This window comes from Chionomys nivalis, chromosome 3 (genome assembly GCF_950005125.1).
Source record: "Chionomys nivalis chromosome 3, mChiNiv1.1, whole genome shotgun sequence".
Classification (NCBI taxonomy): Eukaryota; Metazoa; Chordata; class Mammalia; order Rodentia; family Cricetidae; genus Chionomys; species Chionomys nivalis.
In genome coordinates, this window is record NC_080088.1 from 90,949,795 (window position 1) to 90,967,439 (window position 17,645).

The following is a 17,645-nucleotide window of genomic DNA, read 5'->3' on the forward strand; positions in this document are numbered from 1 at the left end:
TTGAGGTGGGGGCAACATGAAAAGGGGGTTTTGAAAAGGAAGGGCATTATAACAATTACGACCCAGGATCATTTGGGAAGAGCATCTCAGTGAGGAATTGTCTAGATCAGGTTGGCCTAAGGGCACGTCATCTGTGGGGATTGTCTTCATTGTTAGTGGCTGTGGGAAGAACCGGCTCACTGTGGGCGACACCATTCCCTAGACCAAACATCCTGAAGTGTCTGAGGCGAGAAAGTGAGCTGAGAGCAAGTAGCACACAAGAATCCACAAGTTTATTCTCCTTGCTCTTGGCTGTGGATGGAATGTTTGAGGATTCTGCCTTCGTTTCCCTGTCGTAATGGAATTGTGAGCTGAATAAATGCCTTTCTTTCCTGTGTTGCTTTTAGTCAGAGTGGCTTTAAGTTGTTGTTATTGTTGTTGTTTTTTAAAGATTTATTTTAAGTGAATGTGTGTGCGTGTGCGTGTGTGTGAGAGAGAGGAGAGAGAGAGAGAGAGAGAGAGAGAGAGAGAGAGAGAGAGAGAGAAAATACCTCATGGTGTGCAACATGTGTGCAGTGCCTGTGGAGGCCAGAAGAGGGCGCTGGATCTCCTGGAGCTGGAGTTCCACATCGTTGGGAACTGCTGGGAGCTGAACTCTGCAGGGGCAGCGTACATTCTTCACCAGGAGCGATCTCCACAGTCCCTGCTCAGGCTGTTGTTATCACAGCAACTGAACTGAAACTAGAATAGGGACTGTGTTCAAAAAGAATGATTTCTTTTTTATTTTAATATAAATGCCAGTTTTAGTGAGGTATCCTTTACACCCAGTGAAATTCACTCTTTTAGGGGTGTAGTTCTAGGAATTTTATTTATTTGTTATTTATTTTCTGAGGGATCTCTAGAGTTTTACTATGTATGCCAGGCTGGCATCAAACTTGTAATCCTCCTGCCTCAACACCAGGTGCTGGAATTACAGTCATCACACCTGCTCACTACTATGATTTTGTTTACAGATGTGTGACCTGCTTTCTACGACTAGGTCCTATGTCCTTTGAAGTTTCCATCACTTTCCAAAACGGCACTGCCCCCTGGGGACCAAACATTCAACACACTCTCTATTCAGTCCACAAGGAGATGAAAGTGTCACCGTCTAGAGAGTGCCCCTCTCTTCTCTCCTTTATCCTCACCTCTCCCACTTCCCTTCCTCCACTTCCCCATTTCGCGCTTGCTCTATTTTCTTTCCTCTTTATTTATTTTTTTACTTTTACTTTTTCTTTTCCTTCCTTTCCTTTTCCCAGTCCCTTCACTTCTTTCTCTCCCTCCCCTACTCTTCTCTTTCCCTCCTCTCTCTCTTTCTCCCCTCTTCTCTCCCCTCCTCCCCTCTCCCTTCCCTCCTCTCAGTAGAACCCAGAAAGCATAACATACACTAGAAAAATTTTCCCCGGAGAAAAGTCACACTTAAAAAATTATGGGTTTCATGATGACATTTTCACACATAAATCATTGTAATGTCCTCATACTTCAGAGGACATACTTCAGCTCTGCTGCCTTCTCTTCTCCTCCTCCAGCGTGTCCCCTTCCTACCTGAAATAGTTTTTTCTGCTTCTATATCATATTCATATTCTCAGTTTGCACATGCCGACCATCTATAGGCGTGCATACACACAACATCTGTATCTGCATCATTCCGAACACATTTTTAAGAAATCACGAAAGTCTTCGTGTCCTCTCTGTTCTGTGATAAGACACCCCAACAAAGTAACTTAATGGAGAGAGGGTTTATTTGGCTCCCAGTTCTAAGTTACAGTCCGTAAACATGGGGACCTCAAGGGGGGAATTTGAAGTGGCTAGCCACAATGCATCCACAGGCACGCTTAGAGGAAGTGAGAGCATGCCTGTTGCTGGCGCTCAGCCCCCCTTCTCCCTTTCATGCAATCCAGGGTCAGCCTGTGAAATGGTGCTCCCATATCAAGAGAGGTGAGTGACTTTCCCACCTCAACAATCCAATTAAGACCCGCTCCCTCCAGGGGTCTGGAGAGATGGCACAGCAGCTAAGAGCATGTGCAGCTCTTACAGAGGCCCTGAGTTCAATTCCCAGCAACCACATGGTGGCTCACACCCATACATAGTGTGTTCTGGTGCCCTCTTCTGGCCTGCAGGTGTACATGCAGATAGAGCATCATGTACATAAAACAAATAAGTTTTTAAAAATTATTTTTAAAAAGACACCTCCTCCAAACATGCCTACATCTGAAGATAAGCTAGACACCACCTTGTCGAGACTCCCTAAGTAATTCTGCATTGTGTCAAGTTGACTATATTATTTGCTTTTCAATTGTTGTGGCAAAACACCACAACCAAGGCAATTTCCAGAAGAAGGAATTTATTTGGGTTTATAGTTCCAGAAGAGTCCAGGATGGCAGAATGAAGCCATGGCAACGGGAGCTGGAAGCTGAGGGCTCACATGTTGAATTACCAGCACCAAGTAAAGAAAGTGCATAAGTGTAAATCTTTTAGCTCTTAGAGCCCATCCCCACTGACACACTTCCTCTAGCAGGACCACGCCTCCTCAGCCTTCTAAACAGCATCACCAACAGGGATACACCAAGCATTTGAATGCCTGAGACTTTGGGGACATCATTCAAACCACCACACTGCCAATAAAATCTTTCTTCCCTCCATTCCCTCCCTTTGTGCCACCCTTGCCCCTCCCCTTGGACTGCTCTCTCCCCTTAAGGTCCTCCTTCGACTTAGATGCATATGGATATATTCAAATCTGGATTCTGCATATGTAAAACTCTACTTCTTCGCTCTACAAACAGAGTGGAAGGAAAGATCAGGTGGCCCAGGTTATGTTCTGGAATTAGACACTGTGGTGATTGCGTTGCGTTGTGGATGCCAGCTGCTCCAAATTGTACACCTTATTATTTTTTATTAGATGTTATATAAATTTCAGCTGCTTAAAAGGGGGATGGGAATCAAGGAGATGGTTCAGTGGGTAAGATGCTTGCTGTCCAGGCATGAGGACCTGAGCTTGGATCTCCAGCACCCACATGAGAAGCTGGCTATGGAGGTGCAGACCTGTAACGCTAGCACTGGAGAGACAAGGGACAGGAGGATCATGGGGCTCACTTGTAGCCAGCCTAGCCTAAGTGGTGAGCTCCAGGTTCCTTGAGAGACCCTGACTCCAACCATAAGCAGGAGAGGGACTGGGGATGAGACCGAATGGCCTCTACATATACCTGCACGGGTGGGCTCACCCACCTACATACCTCCACACACGCATAATACCATACACCCTCACACACACAAAGAAAGAAAAAAGGAACTAATTATTTTTTTAAAAAATGTATTAGCTTGCGACATTGCTGCATGACCCAGGAGCTGGGTGGAGAGAATGAAGAACCTCAATCTTCCTTTGTAATTGGAGTTAAGCTCAGGCTCCTGGCTGCAGCTAACTGTCTGAATGTGATCAATCTAGAAAATGCCATGGTCAAGAGGACAAGCTGTGGATCCGAGTGGCACAGGTCCGAGACTCGGCTTTGCCACTGAGAGGTTGTGTGACCTTGGTGAGAGTTTTAATTTAAAAAAAATTATTCATTTATTATCAGCAGCCCAAGAGGAAACGTGTGACGATTATCCAATATTCTGTTTGACCTTTCATGTCTTGGGACTCGACTGGAGTGGGGATGGGGCGATGTCAGATCCGGCGGACAAACAGCCAAGAAGAAAGAGGCCATTATGAGTTCGGCTATTCCAAAATGTTTCTGAACGTTAGAAAAATTAATCATCAATTGAAAAGAGCTTCTGGGAGTCACGAATCCTTAAATTCTTTGCGCTTCAGTTTCTTTACTGGTGATTGGGGAATAATAAGGAAGGCAATGAAATAAAGGACATTTCATACCCAGCTCAGTGGCTGCAAGCTTTGCAATTGTTGAAATTATTATTATTGTTATTATTATTAATTCACCCAGCAGTTCAATGTGAATTCTGGGAGAGTTATAAATTTCCCTGCTTCCAAGCAGCCAGCAGGCCCGGCATTTCTTTTTATTGTTTCTGTCTTTATGGTGTGTGTGTGTGTGTCCGTGTATACACGTGTGCATGGAAGCCACAGGAAGACATTGGGTGACCTACTCCACCAATCCCTACCACATCCCCTTGAGGTAGGGTCTCTCACTGAACCTGGAGCTAGGCTTGTGGCTAACAAGTTCCATGGTCCTCCTGTCTCTATCCCAGCAGCACTGAGTTTGTGACCACACTCAGCTTTTTACATGGGGCTGAGGATTTGAACTCAGGTCTACATGCTTCCACAGAAAGTGCACTTTCTAATCCACAGCTCATTTCCCTCGTTCTGAGACAGATTCTTGCTATGAAACCCAATCTGGCCTTGAACTCATGATTTTTCTCCCTGTCTCTCAAGCATTGGGATTATGATGTGAGCCACCATGTTCAGCTTCCATCAAGCACTGAGTGGAGGGCCCCCACTTAGTGTTTGATTAAGGAATAATTGATTAATTGATACCAATATTTAAAATCTAAGGTGTGTTTGGAGCTAAAGATTGAATCATAGCTTTTCTGATCTTAAGTTCTCATCTTTTTCAAAGTCTCCCCGTATTGTTTAATAGAATAAACTCAGGAGAGTCTGGAACGGCATTGGATGAATGAACAGATACTTTCCAGAAACTTTCATGGGCTCTAAATATTTTACTGACTTTGGGTGTGGCTCAGTGGTAGAGTACCTGCCTAGAATCCCCAGTGAGGGGCTGGGGTGTGGCTCAGTGGCAGAGCCCCTGCCTAGAATCCCCCAGTGAGGGGCTGGAGTGTGGCTCAGGGGTAGAGCACCTGCCTAAAATCCCCCAGTGAGAGGGGCTGGGGTGTGGCTCAGTGGTAGAGTACCTGCCTAGAATCTCCCAGTGAGGGGCTGGGGTGTGGCTCAGTGGTAGAGTACCTGCTTAGAATCTCCCAGTGAGGGGCTGGGGTGTGGCTCATGAGTAGAACACCTGCATAAAATCCCCCAGTGAGGGGATTAATTTCCTGCCCTGACTTTCCTCAATGATAATCTGTGATCTGGAAGTGTAAGGCAAGCATATAATTTCCTCCCCTAGGCTGTTTTTGGTTATGACAGTTGTCACAGCAACAGAAAGAAACTAGAACACACAGTAAATTGAAACACGTGTTCTGTGTGGTTCGGAAAATTATCATGACAATCATGTTTTCAGCTTTGAATGAATACATTTATTAAGTAATTTATTAAGCAAGCAAAAGTAAAAGAATAAAGAGCAAGGAGCAGACAGATAAAGCAGCCGACAGACTACAAAACATCAAATCAGACGCCTACAATGTCCCATAGAGAAACTAGAGTAGCCTAACTGATATCAACAAAAGGCAATAGGATCAAATGGAGGCTTGAAAACATCCAGCAGAAATTGCCTGGGGAAGCCCGTTGGAGGAGTCTTCTGGAGTTCCTCCATGAGAGTCCCTAGTGGAGCAGAGAAGAGTGTCCCCTTGGGTGAGGCTTCCAAGTATAAGACCAGATAAGAGCAGGAAGGTAACATCATAACATAGAATTGGTACTTGAAGCCTTGAAACAGTCAGCATGAGTTCCTGATGGAGAATTCTTGGCAGAGCAGAACATTTTCAGGATGGATGAACTTCTGCCCTCTCTTTTCCACTGCAGGCATTTTTATATTATGGGATCAACAGGAACCTCTGTTGGAAATTGCTTACCTTCTGGGACACAGGACCTTGAAGGACACTAGATCATACTGGTCCTCCCGGCTCCCAGGCTTAGGCAGCACATTATAATTTATCAGTACAACCTAGATGTGTAACTTTTCCCTTGGAATTGAAGGAGGCACCTAAAACCCCTAGAAGCAGACACAACTTACAAGTCTTAGGAAGTTCCTAAAACTTATAAGACCCATAGTTCCCTTTCCTAAACTTACATAAGCAGCACCAGTAGCCTGGGAAAGAAGACTCTGCAACTGACTGAGTTGTCTGCAGTTGTACAGAGAGTCCCAGATGCAACTTTCAGGAGATGTCATCTATGCTGTTGTGAGCTTTGTAGTGATATAGCTGTCTTTGAGTCTTTCATGCTCAAAGACATGTATGTATGCATGTATGTATGTATGTAGCCCCAGGAAACTCACTGGCTCACTAAGGCTCACTAAAGGATCATTTCTTTAATGTGTTGTTCTTTATCCAGGGTGAATAGAAATTTGTTCATATCTTCCCAGGAAAGTCATACAATACAAGATCATTTCAGTTTATATATGCATTTTTGTCTAGTGTCTTCATGGGCAGAGCTGAGGCAGGAGAAGAGAAAGGAAAATTAAGGAAACATGAGCAAGGAGCCTCTCTCTGGAGTCTGGTTGAATTCTCTTGCCAGCTGAGCATCAAGAATTCTGACACAAAGCTAGGTGATGGTGCATGCCTTTAATCCCAGCACCTGGGAGGCAGAGGCCGGTGGATTTCTGAGTTCGAGGCCAGCCTGGTCTTCAGAGCGAGGTTCAGGATTACTAGGGCTGTACAGAGAAACCCTGTCTCATAAACAAACCAAACCAAAATAAAACAAGAATTTTGACAGGGCCAGACATAGTGATGCAAGTCTTTAATCCTCACACTTGGGAGGTAAAGACAGCAGATCTCTGTAAATTCAAGGACAATCTGGTCTACATAGTGAATTCCAGGACAGCAAGGACTATATAGTGAGACCCTGTTTCAAAAACACAGCAAACAGCAAAAGAACTCCAACACAGCTAACAACCTTTGCTGCAAAGGTTGTCTATGCATAGAAGATATTTCTTTTCTATAGAGATATTTTGAATGTTAAACTAGCCAGTCATGAATCAAGCTTAAGGTTTAGGCTCATATGGCCTGATGCCTTTCCCAGGTAGAAGCTCAACATTTTCTGGAACTCTCACAAAGGACAATAAACTTGTTTACAGTAAACACAGTTTAGCTTCCTTGTGCAGTCCTTCTGTCCTAGGGTGTCCGCAAGTTGTCCTCTGACCTCCACACTGTGTTGTGGCCCCCTCCCTTCCTCCACCTTTCTCTCCCTCTCTCTTTTCTTCATTTCTTCCCTTCCTCTTCCCCATACCTTCCTCTCCATCTCCTCTTTCTTCCTTGTTTTTCTTCTCCTTCTCTCTCCCTCTTCTTTCTCCTCTTCCTCCCCTGCTCTTCCGTCCTCCCCACTTCTCCTCAATCTCCCCCTGTTCCCTTTCGTCCATCTTCCTCCTCCTCCTTCTGAGAGCTTCTTTTTTTCCTATGTCATCTGTTGATAAAATATTTTGGTTCCTCCAGCTGTAGAGGGACGGTCCCTTCATCCTCCAGGAGGGCAGGGAAGACACACCCTTGGGTTGATGGAAGTCTCCTCAGGGCCTTTGGCTCCTGCAGAGTCTAGAAGCTGCCAGAGGTTATGATTACATCTTAATCCACACAACCCTCTTCTTTTTGCCTTGGGAATCCAGCAAAAGCCTTACCTTTGTGTTGAGAGTTTTATAATTCCACATCTGTCTGTCTTGTGTGGAGAATCTGGGTTTTTCCTATGAGGTGTTTCTTCTTCAGGAAACTTCATCAGAGGCAGGTTCCTCAGTGATGGATTCTAGAAGCAGGGTTTTCCGGTCTGGCACTCTCCATGACTTGCTTTTGGAGCTTTTCTCCTCTCCTCTCCTCTCCTCTCCTCTCCTCTCCTCTCCTCTCCTCTCCTCTCTTCTTTCTATTTATTTGTTTGTTTGTGTCATATAATGTGGGAACTGCAGCCCCGAGTTGATATCCCTGCCCCCATTTGAGGTGCTTATCTGCAAGGAAAACATAATAAATTCCCTCTGCTCCTGGAGCGGGGAAGGAAGGAATTTTGAGTGCATGGTGACCGTTCCTTGATCCCTGCCAGGGTCAGGTTACAGTCCCTTCGCAGCCCCCTCCTCATTTGGTGCCATGGTATAAAGCCAGCCCCAACAGGACAATAAAGGAAGCTGTTCCACCTCAACCTCGTGCTCTGTGTATTCATTCAACCTGGACACCCTCCGCCGAGACTCTTGGTTCCAGCCCGCGCTGGCGTGGCAATATGACATGTATATTTCATAGCCTATAAAATCCACACTTTTTAATTAATTAAATAAATTTTAAAATAATGATCTTTTCTCAGAAAAACTTCCTAGATAAAAGGATGCAATAAACCCCTCTGGTTTGAATGAGAAATGTTCCCCCCCAGGCTTGTGTGTTTGGTCTCCAGGTGGTGGCGCTGTGGAGAAGGTTGTGGAAACATTCGGAGGTGTGGCCTTGCTGGAGGAAATGTTCGAGTGGGGGAAGGCCTTGAGGTTTTGTCACCCGTCCCCCCATCCCACTTCCCGTCTTCTCTCTGCTTTCTAGTCCACGAAGCTATGAGGAGCTGAGGAGTCCTGCTGAGCACTCCTGCCGCCACAGAGCCACCTACAATGTCGCCCCCCCTCCATCATGGACTGCATCCCTCACACAGCTCGCCAAAACAAACTCTGCTTCAGCTGCTTTTGCCATAGCCCCGTACATAGACACAATGCGTGCTGATTATAGTCACCCCTCCCTCTCCCCCAGAATTCATGTTCTCTTGCCTTTTCTTTCTTTCTCTCTAAAAGATTTAGTTTTATTCTTCTTAAAAGTATGTATGAAGCCGGGCGGTGGTGGCGCACGCCTTTAATCCCAGCACTTGGGAGGCAGAGGCAGGTGGATCTCTGTGAGTTCGAGACCAGCCTGGTCTACAGAGCTAGTTCCAGGACAGGCTCCAAAACCACAGAGAAACCCTGTCTCGAAAAACCAAAAAAAAAAAAAAAAAAAAAAAAAAAAGTATGTATGATTGCTGGCCGGATCCTTCAGAGTAGCCGCTGCCACCTCCCAGAAGGACCAATCATTTCAGTCCCACAGCTGTTTGGCCCCGCGTGCTTGGGCAGAGCATGGCTGCAGAAGGCCTCTGGAGGAGAAAGACGTTCACCCCCAAATGGACAGGAAACAGGAAGCGGAGACAGGGAATCTCTTCATTTGTTTGTATGGAGGTGTGTGTGTGTGTGTGTGCATGTACATATGTGTGTCTGTGTGAGCGTGTGTATGGAGGTTAGTGCATAACCCAGTATGCAGGTTACAGGCATGTGTAGCCATGCTCAGCCTCTTACATGGGTTCTGGGGATTTAAACTCATGTCTTTGCAGCTCCTTTACCCACTGAGCCCTCTCTGCATTCTCCTACTGCCACCTACATGTCTTGATCATCAGTCAACTGTCACCATTATCTTCTCATCTGCTTCAGGGTTCCGAGCTGACCCACTTAGTGTTTTCCCATTCCCTAATTTGGAGGGTCTGTCTTTTTATTCCCTAATTTGGAAGGTCTGTTGGGCAGTCCCTCTTGGAGCTAACCTCCTGCCTAGCATTTCCATACTTGCTTCTTGCACCTTTGATGGACTTGGCCAATCACTGTGGACGGAGCTAACAGGGTGTCTCGAGGCCGCTCTGTTTTGTTGTTGACACGTGTCTTCTTTTCACCTATTTCAGAAATTAGAATACCCACACGTCCCCAGCAAGGTGGTTCCGTCTCTTTCAACTTTAATTTACTGTCAAATACAGGGCAGAAAATTCAGGCTGCAGATCCCAGCTCTCAGCCCCGAGGCTCTGCGTCAAACTTCTCCAAATCTTTATCAAAAATCAAATCCACACGTCTCTTCTCCATAATTCAAGGATGGTGACCTTAGGCAAGCCTGTCTGTCATCCGTATTTGCAATTCCAGGCAAGGCTTTACCTATACCTCTGGCTGCGCAGCGCCTTTTCAGATTATAAATTGGAAAGCCCTTAGAAAGGCTGCGGCCTGAGCATCAAAAATACTGTACATGTTATTATTATCTCCCCATTGCCAGGCAACACCGCCCACCCAGCTCCTGTGCACCTCACACGTGTTCAATTATTTCTTAGTATTCTTGGTGTGACACAGGTGTTTGCTTCAAAGTCGGCTTCCTACTTTCCCTTCCTCCCTCCCCTCCTCTCTCCTTCTCCTCCTTCAGTTTCTCCCTCTCTTGGTTTCTTTCCTCCCTGCCCTCATCCTTCCCTTTCGTTTCTTCTCTTCCCCCTTCTTCTATATCCACCCCCAACACAGCCTCTTCTGGGACCTCCTGGGCTCCAGCCGCTGTCCTCTGAAGATTACTGATTCTTTTCTTCCCCACTGCCATTCGCTTCAAGGGACCCCTAAGATGGTTTTTAAGACACAGCTTGACCATCATTTCTTACAATTTCTGTTTTGAGATAGGCCCATGGCCCAGGCTGGCCTGGAGTTCATTACACAGCCCAAGCTGTTCTTAATCGTTGCAATCCTCTTGCCTCAGCCTCCTGGGTGCTGGGATTCCAGGTGTGAGCTACCATGGGCAGCTTCTTCCTTTTTGAATTGTAATTGTACGATCTAGCTCCAAAAGTGGCCTTGAAGTTCATCCTGGGCCAGGCTTGGTGACTCCCAAAGAGATCTTGGACCACTCAGAAGAAAAGTCTCATTCAATATGGACACTGGAGAAGAAAAATGCACCAAAGGAACAAATGTTCTTCTTCAAGGCCTGGTAAAGTACAAGTCTATGTGGGACCCTGGATTCAGTTCCCAGTGCTCTTAAGCCATAAGTCATCTCTCCAGACGCAAAATGGAGAGAGAGAAAAAAGCAAAAACAAAGCCCAAACCAACAAATCCACCAAGCAAACAATTGGGTATGCTAATGTGTGCTTGTAATTCTAAGATGGAGAGACGGGAGGCAGAGACAGGGGGGTTCCTGGGAGTTTGCTGGCCTGTTTGGTGGAAGGTGCCTGAGGACAAACACCTGAGCTTGTCCTCCGAGCTCCACATGCATGCATGCACACACACACACATGTGCACTCATGTATAAACACATACAAACAAATAAGTAACTGTCCCTATTTCTGTATATCGTCAGCGAGATAAAAAGAATTTTGAAATTGTTTGAACCAAGCAAAGCAAATGTCTACACTTGGTCTAGAATTGACATGTGAATTCTGGTTTACACTGAGGTCTAATTGTCAGTCAATTCTGAGGGCCAGGAGACTCGTGGCTAGAGGTTCAAATTTGACAGCTAGCGAGGTAGCAGAGGAGAGGCTAGACCCAGCACTCTCCATGAAGAAAACCCCTCGGGAGGAGGTGGATGTGTTTTTTTCTGTACTAAAAGATCAATGGGAGATTATTGATAATACTGGTCATGGATGCAACTCTTCAGACTCGAGTGCTTGCTGTCCTGTAATCTTATTTGATCCTCGGAACGGCCTGGGAGCTCATCAAGAGCACTGGACATGTCCTAACCAGATTAGAGATAGAGAAGGACTCAGACAATTTCATTTATCGGAAGAAAGCCGAAAGGGGAAAGGAAGTGGCAGGGTTCACGTGTCCTTTAGAAAGGGGGGAATAAGCTCAGATCCTGCAGCTCTCCCTGGTTGCTCTCTTCCTCTCTCTGATATCCTACACTGTGGATGTGGGAGGCAGGAGCTCAAAGGTGAAAGCAACCCAAAAGACCACTTATAGATGAATGGATAAGCTAATATGGGCTCTATCCGTCTATGTATGTATATATGTGTCTCTCTCTCTTAATCTATAATCTATCTTCTATCTATGTACCTATTTGTCATCTACCTACCTATTTTCTATCCATCTACTATTTATCTATAGCTCTATCATTTATCAATCTATTATCTATTGATCCATTCATCATCTATTTATCTATAATCTACCTATAATTTATAGTCGATACTTTATCTCTATGTATCTGTGTATCTATAATCTATTTATCCATCTATCATCTATCTATAATCCATCTGTGTATCTATCATCTTTCACCAGTCTGTCAGTGATCTGTTTCCATCTCTCTATCATTCTGTCTGTAAGAAAGACACACTCTGTGAGGTGCTGTTACATGGATGAGCATTGGGGATATTTTGAATGAAATAAACCAGTCACCAGAAGGCAAGTCTTGTGTTAGTTCTCTTTGATGAAGTCCCTTGAGTTGTCAAGTTCCTCAAGACAGAACGTAGAATGGTGGTGCCAGGGGCTGGGGTGGGGGTAGTTAGCTCAGGAGGGTCAAGTTTCAATTTTCGCCAGACGAGAAGAGCTCTGGGGTCAATGGGAAGTCATGTGGATGACCTAGAACAATGCTAAAAAGGGACTAACATATGGCGTGTGTGCTGACTAGTTTTATGTCAAGCTTGTGAGGTCATTATTTTTGTTGTTGAGAGCATGGGACAAGAAGTGAGGTTGAGCAAGTAACAAATGACCACAAGGTGGCAGTAGAAGCCTGAGTTTTATTCAATTGACACTTAGCGCTGCCTGTGGGGGACTTTGCAGGGCTAGGGTGTGGGGCTGCTGCTCAGAAGACCCAGAGGGCTGGGACGCTAGCAGGAGCCAGGTCAGAGAGGCCGCTGGGGCACCCAGATGATGTCGGTCACCCAGCAGCTTCAAGGGCCTCTTGCTTATGGTAGCTTGATCTCCTCTTAGTGACTAGTTTTACCACAAGTATGTGCAGTGTGTGAGTGTGTGTGTATATGCATGTGTTTTGTAAGTTTTTAAAATAACATACTTTAAAAAATAAGTTAAGACTAGTGTGTGGGGCATGCCTTTAATCCCAGCACTTGGGAGGCAGGAAGATGAAGAAGAGAAGGAGGAAGAAAGGAAGGAAGGACTGAATGGCCCCCAAGGGACAGCACAGCTGTCCTCTGGCTTCCATATCTCCTGCACGCATGCTCACACACAAAGAACAGATCGTCTTTTTTATTGTTGTCCCTGTTATTCCCTCAACAATGCCATTCAGCAGCTGTTTACACAGACTTGACTTGTGTTCGTCGTTCTAAGTAGTGCAAAGCTGACTGAGAGTGTGCAGGAAGATGCGCAGGAGTTGCATGCAAGCATCATGCCATTTGTGCAAGGACCTACATGTCTGTGGAGTCCGGTGTTTATGGAGGGTCCCAGAACCGAAGCCTCAGGGACCCAGAGGTTGTTGATGGCATCACCAGAGTCAAGTAACATGGAAAGGATGCATTTGTGAGTGATCCTGAACTTGGCTGTGCGCAATGAAATCTGCATAAAGGAGCAAGCCCCAAAACGATGTTATTTAAAAAAAAAATTCTGAGGCTGGGAAGGTGGCTCCGTGGGTAAAGCACATGTCAAGCAGGCTTGAGGACCTGAGTTCGAATTTCAGAACTCATGTAAGGTCTGACATGGTAGTACAGATCAGCAATCTCAGTGCTTCTGAGGCAAGATAGAGGGGAAGACAAGAGAATTCCTGAAAACATGTGGGCCAGGTAGCCTGGTGTGCACAGTGACAAACGAGACACCTGGTCTCAAAAAACAAGGCAGAAGGCCAGGATTGACCCTTGAGAATTTCCTCTGACCTCTATTTATGTGTCATGGCATGCATGCACTTCTACTCCTGTAAACATGCATGCACTCATGCACGCACATGTGCGTGTATGCACGTGCACAGACACAGACAAAAAATAAAAATGCAATAAATTTCTTTAAAAAAAATCCCTTCAAGGGTAGATTTTCCGGTCTTGAGAGTCACTTTAGAACGAAGCAACATGAGACTTAGTCTGCCCCACAACAAGGGCAAACAAGCTAAATAGACTTTTCTCTGAAGCACGGCTGGGCCTCTGTCATTGCTATTCGACTTGTCACACAGCTCTGTCAAGAAACCTAAATTTAGATTGTTCCTTGTTCAGAAACCAGGACATTCCATTTTTGTTCAAAAAAGCAATGACACAGAAGGCCTATTCAGTTGCTGTTAATTCGCAAAATGCTTGAACCCAGCTGAAGAAATAGAGATGTTAATTGCATTGTTATTTATAGTAGCATAAATTAGAAAAAAATTTAAATGTTAAAAAGGAGGAGGAAAGAAAATAAGCCACAGTAGAGTTAATCAAGGAATATTATGTGGACATTAAGAAGGATAGTCGTAGGGGCTGGGGTAGAGCCTAGTCAGTGCAGTGCTTGCTGTGGAAGCGTGAAGGCCCGCGTTCAGTCCTAGAACCCGCAGAGAAGACTGCCAGTGCACGCTTGTAAACCCAAAGGCAGGGACGCTGAGACAGGGGATCTCATTGACTCGCTGACCAGCCAACCTAGCCTATAAACAGTGACCCCAGGTCCTGGCGAAAAACTTTGCTCTAAAAATAAGGGGGAAAAGAAACAATTAAAACTTCAACTAACCTGCCAAACTATCAATCAATTAACCAACTAGCCAACCAGCTCTCTAAACAATCAATCAACTAACCAACAAACCAAGCAACTAATCAATCAAAATCTAACGAGTAGATTAAACAATTAAGCAATCAACCAGCCTATCAACCAATCAACAAATAAGTCAGCCAACAAGCCTATCTACCAACCAACAAACCAACCACCCACCCACCCATCAATCAATTAGCAAACCAACCAACCAACCAACCAACCAACCAACCAACCAACCAACCAACCAGCAGAACAAGCAAAGAGCAAACAACAAAACCTTTCAAGAGTGGTCATGAAGACTCAGTGGGAAGATGAGAAACAAGTGAGGTTGAATGAAGAGCAGGAAGTACAAAGCTGTGTGAATCCTGTAACAATTGTATGTGTGTAAAATACATTTGAAAAGTCTCAATGAATTGGGATGATTTTTAAAATGTTTATTTATTCATGTGAATGCATGTGTGTGCATGCATTACGGTCGCATGTGGAGGTCAGAGGGCAACTTAAAGGAACTGATTCTCTTCTTCTCTCATGTAGGTTCCAGCTGTTGAACTAGGGTCATCAAACTTGACAACAAAGGACCTCCCTCACTGAGCCATCTCACTGGCCCCGATTTTCAATATGTTTTATGGAATGATTTTTTTGTTTTTGTTTTTTTGAGACAGGGTTTCTCTAGCTGTCCTGGAACTTGCTCTGTAGACCAGGCTGGCTTCAACCTCACAGCGATCCGCCTTACTCTGTCTCCAGAGTGCTGGGATTAAAGGTATGTGCCATCACTGCCTGGTCATGGGGGAAATTTGTTCTGTCTTTCCAGAGGCAAGGTTTCATAGTATGAGATCACTTGAAAAACATTTAGCAGGGATGGAGACATTATTGGACAGCGCGGGGATTTAGGACCCGCAGCAGCTCTGGGCTTGCAGCACCTCCAAACCACTTCAGCTTTTGCACACACAGGGGAGTGATCCACTCAGGCATGGTGGTATGTGTATTCAGTCCCAGAATTCAAGAGGCTGAGGCAGGAGAATCACAAGTCCAAGGCCAGCCTGGGCTACACAACGTTTTGTTTCAAAACAAAACACACTAAGGAAATCTAGGCTGCGAGAGAGTTCAGTCACTAAAGCGCTTACTGTACAAACGTAAGGACTTGAGTTTGATGTCCAGACTTAGGGAACTCGGGCATGGTGGTATGCACTTGTGGTCCCGGTAATGGAGAGGCAGAGGCAGAAGGATACCTGTACTTGCTGGCCCTGGCAGTTTAGCCTCATGGGCGAGCTCCAGTGTGTGCCGCATGTCCTGGATTTTATGTGGGTTCTGGAGACTGAACTCAGCTCCTCATGCCTGCGCAGCCAAAACTTTACCAAATGGCCATCTCTTCAGAGCCAGAGGTTAGCTCTTGTCATGCTGACCAAACCGTTTTGTCAACTGGCCAGTGAAGACTTCGTGTTGCTGCTTCTAGGAGGGAAGCTGGGGAGGCAGCTGGAGAGGAGAAACCAGAAGCCCCAGGTGACAGGTGACAGGTTCTCGCTGTCCCTCCAGGCCAAAGGAGAGAACCCTGGCCCTGGCGGGGGCACTCGGCGGGCTTCTACCTACCAGAGATCCTCCAGCTGGCTGCTGTGAAGCCAGAATGGGACCAGGTTTCCCTTGTGGCCTCAGACACACCTTCTTCAGGTTTTGCTTCTCCTTCATGACATAGTGTCTGGACTGGCACACTTATCACAGTGTAAATAAGTAAATAAAAAAATGCAGCACAAAGGAGATAGTTGGCTCATCTGGCAGTGGATGAGCGAGAGAGAGAGAGAGAGAGAGAGAGAGAGAGAGAGAGAGAGAGAGAGAGAGAGAGAGAGTCAATTAGAGTCCTGGACAGCTGGTGGTTTAAGTCTGCAGCCCTGGCATTCAGGATGCTGAGGGAGGAAGGTCATGAGCTCGAAGTCAGCCTGAGCTGTATAGTGAGTCCAAGGCTAGCCTAAGTGATGTATCAAAACCTGGTTTTTCTCTTTCTTTCTTTCTTTCTTTCTTTCTTTCTTTCTTTCTTTCTTTCTTTCTTTCTTTCTTTCTTTTTTATAAGGCTGCTGGGCTTGGTGGCCCATGCCTTTAATCCCAGCACTCTGGAGGTAGAGGCAGGTGGATCTCTGAGTTTGAGGTCAGCCTGGTCTACAAATCAAGTTCCAGAACAGCCAGGGCTACAAAGAGAAACCCTGTCTCAAAACAAACAAACAACAATAACAACAGCAAAAGAAGGTGACTAACTAGGCTGTGGCCTTTAGACAAATCCAGGATAATTTTGTTGTTCTTGATATTGTGTTGGAACAGAATCTCATGTAGCCCAGGCTGGCCTTGAACTCACTATGTAGCTGAAGAAATAACCCAACATTCTGCTCTGACCTCCCTCCCTATATGTGTATGGGTGTGCATACTTACACACTCACATGCATGCCACACACACACATACAGATATAGCTGGGTATGGTGATGTATACCTGTACTTCCAGCCTTCAGAAAGCAGAGGCAGGGGGATTATGAAATTGAGACTGGCCTGGGCTACAAAGCAAGACTCTGTCGATAGACAGACAGACAGACAGACAGACATGAAGCATCAAAGATGTAGAGTCTACAAGTCATGTTTGCTGTTTGCAGGGCCTTGCTCAGGGGGAGATAAGTTTAGTTTGGATCGACTGCTCATTTGTTATTTCTAAATACCCGTCCTTCCTGCAGTTGGTCTCGCACAAATGTGGTGCCCTCTGTGCCCTCACACCTGTTACCCTGAAGCTACTCCACCCCCAGCAATGCTATCCAGTGAAGCTGGCTCACAAAACGCTCACAGAGGTAGGCCAGGGGAAAATCGCTCTGAAATTCAGGAAGCAAGGCAAGAGTGCACTTTTTGCAGCATATGGATTGCCAGAGATTTCCGCGGCCCCTTCAGCTGTCTTCTCGCTGAAGAATTCTATTTTGGTGCTGGCGGAGCGTCCACTCTGCTATTCAGAACCCACGCCAGATCCAGCGGGCTGAGTCATCCCTCAGCAGCTGTGGTTGACCGTGCTGATGGCACTCAAGCCTTTAGTCTTTATATTTGGGGTTGAGCACCTCCCACACGCTCCTGTGTTTGAACACTTGGTCCTCGGCCAATGGCCGGTGTCTGAGAGGTGTTGTGGCGACTGATTTTCATGTCCTTTAGAATCACCCAAGAGGCATACACTTCTGGGAGTGTCTGTGAGGGCCTTTCTAGGTACAGTTAACCGCAGAGGACAACTCGCCATGAATGTGGGCTGCATGATCTCATGGCTTCCCAGGTTGAATAAAAATAAAAAACTGAAGCTAGGCGGTGGTGGCGCATGCCTTTAATCCCAGCACTCGGGAGGCAGAGGCAGGCAGATCTCTGTGAGTTTGAGGCCAGCCTGGTCTACAAGAGCTAGTTCCAGGACAGGAACCAAAAGCTACAGAGAAACCCTG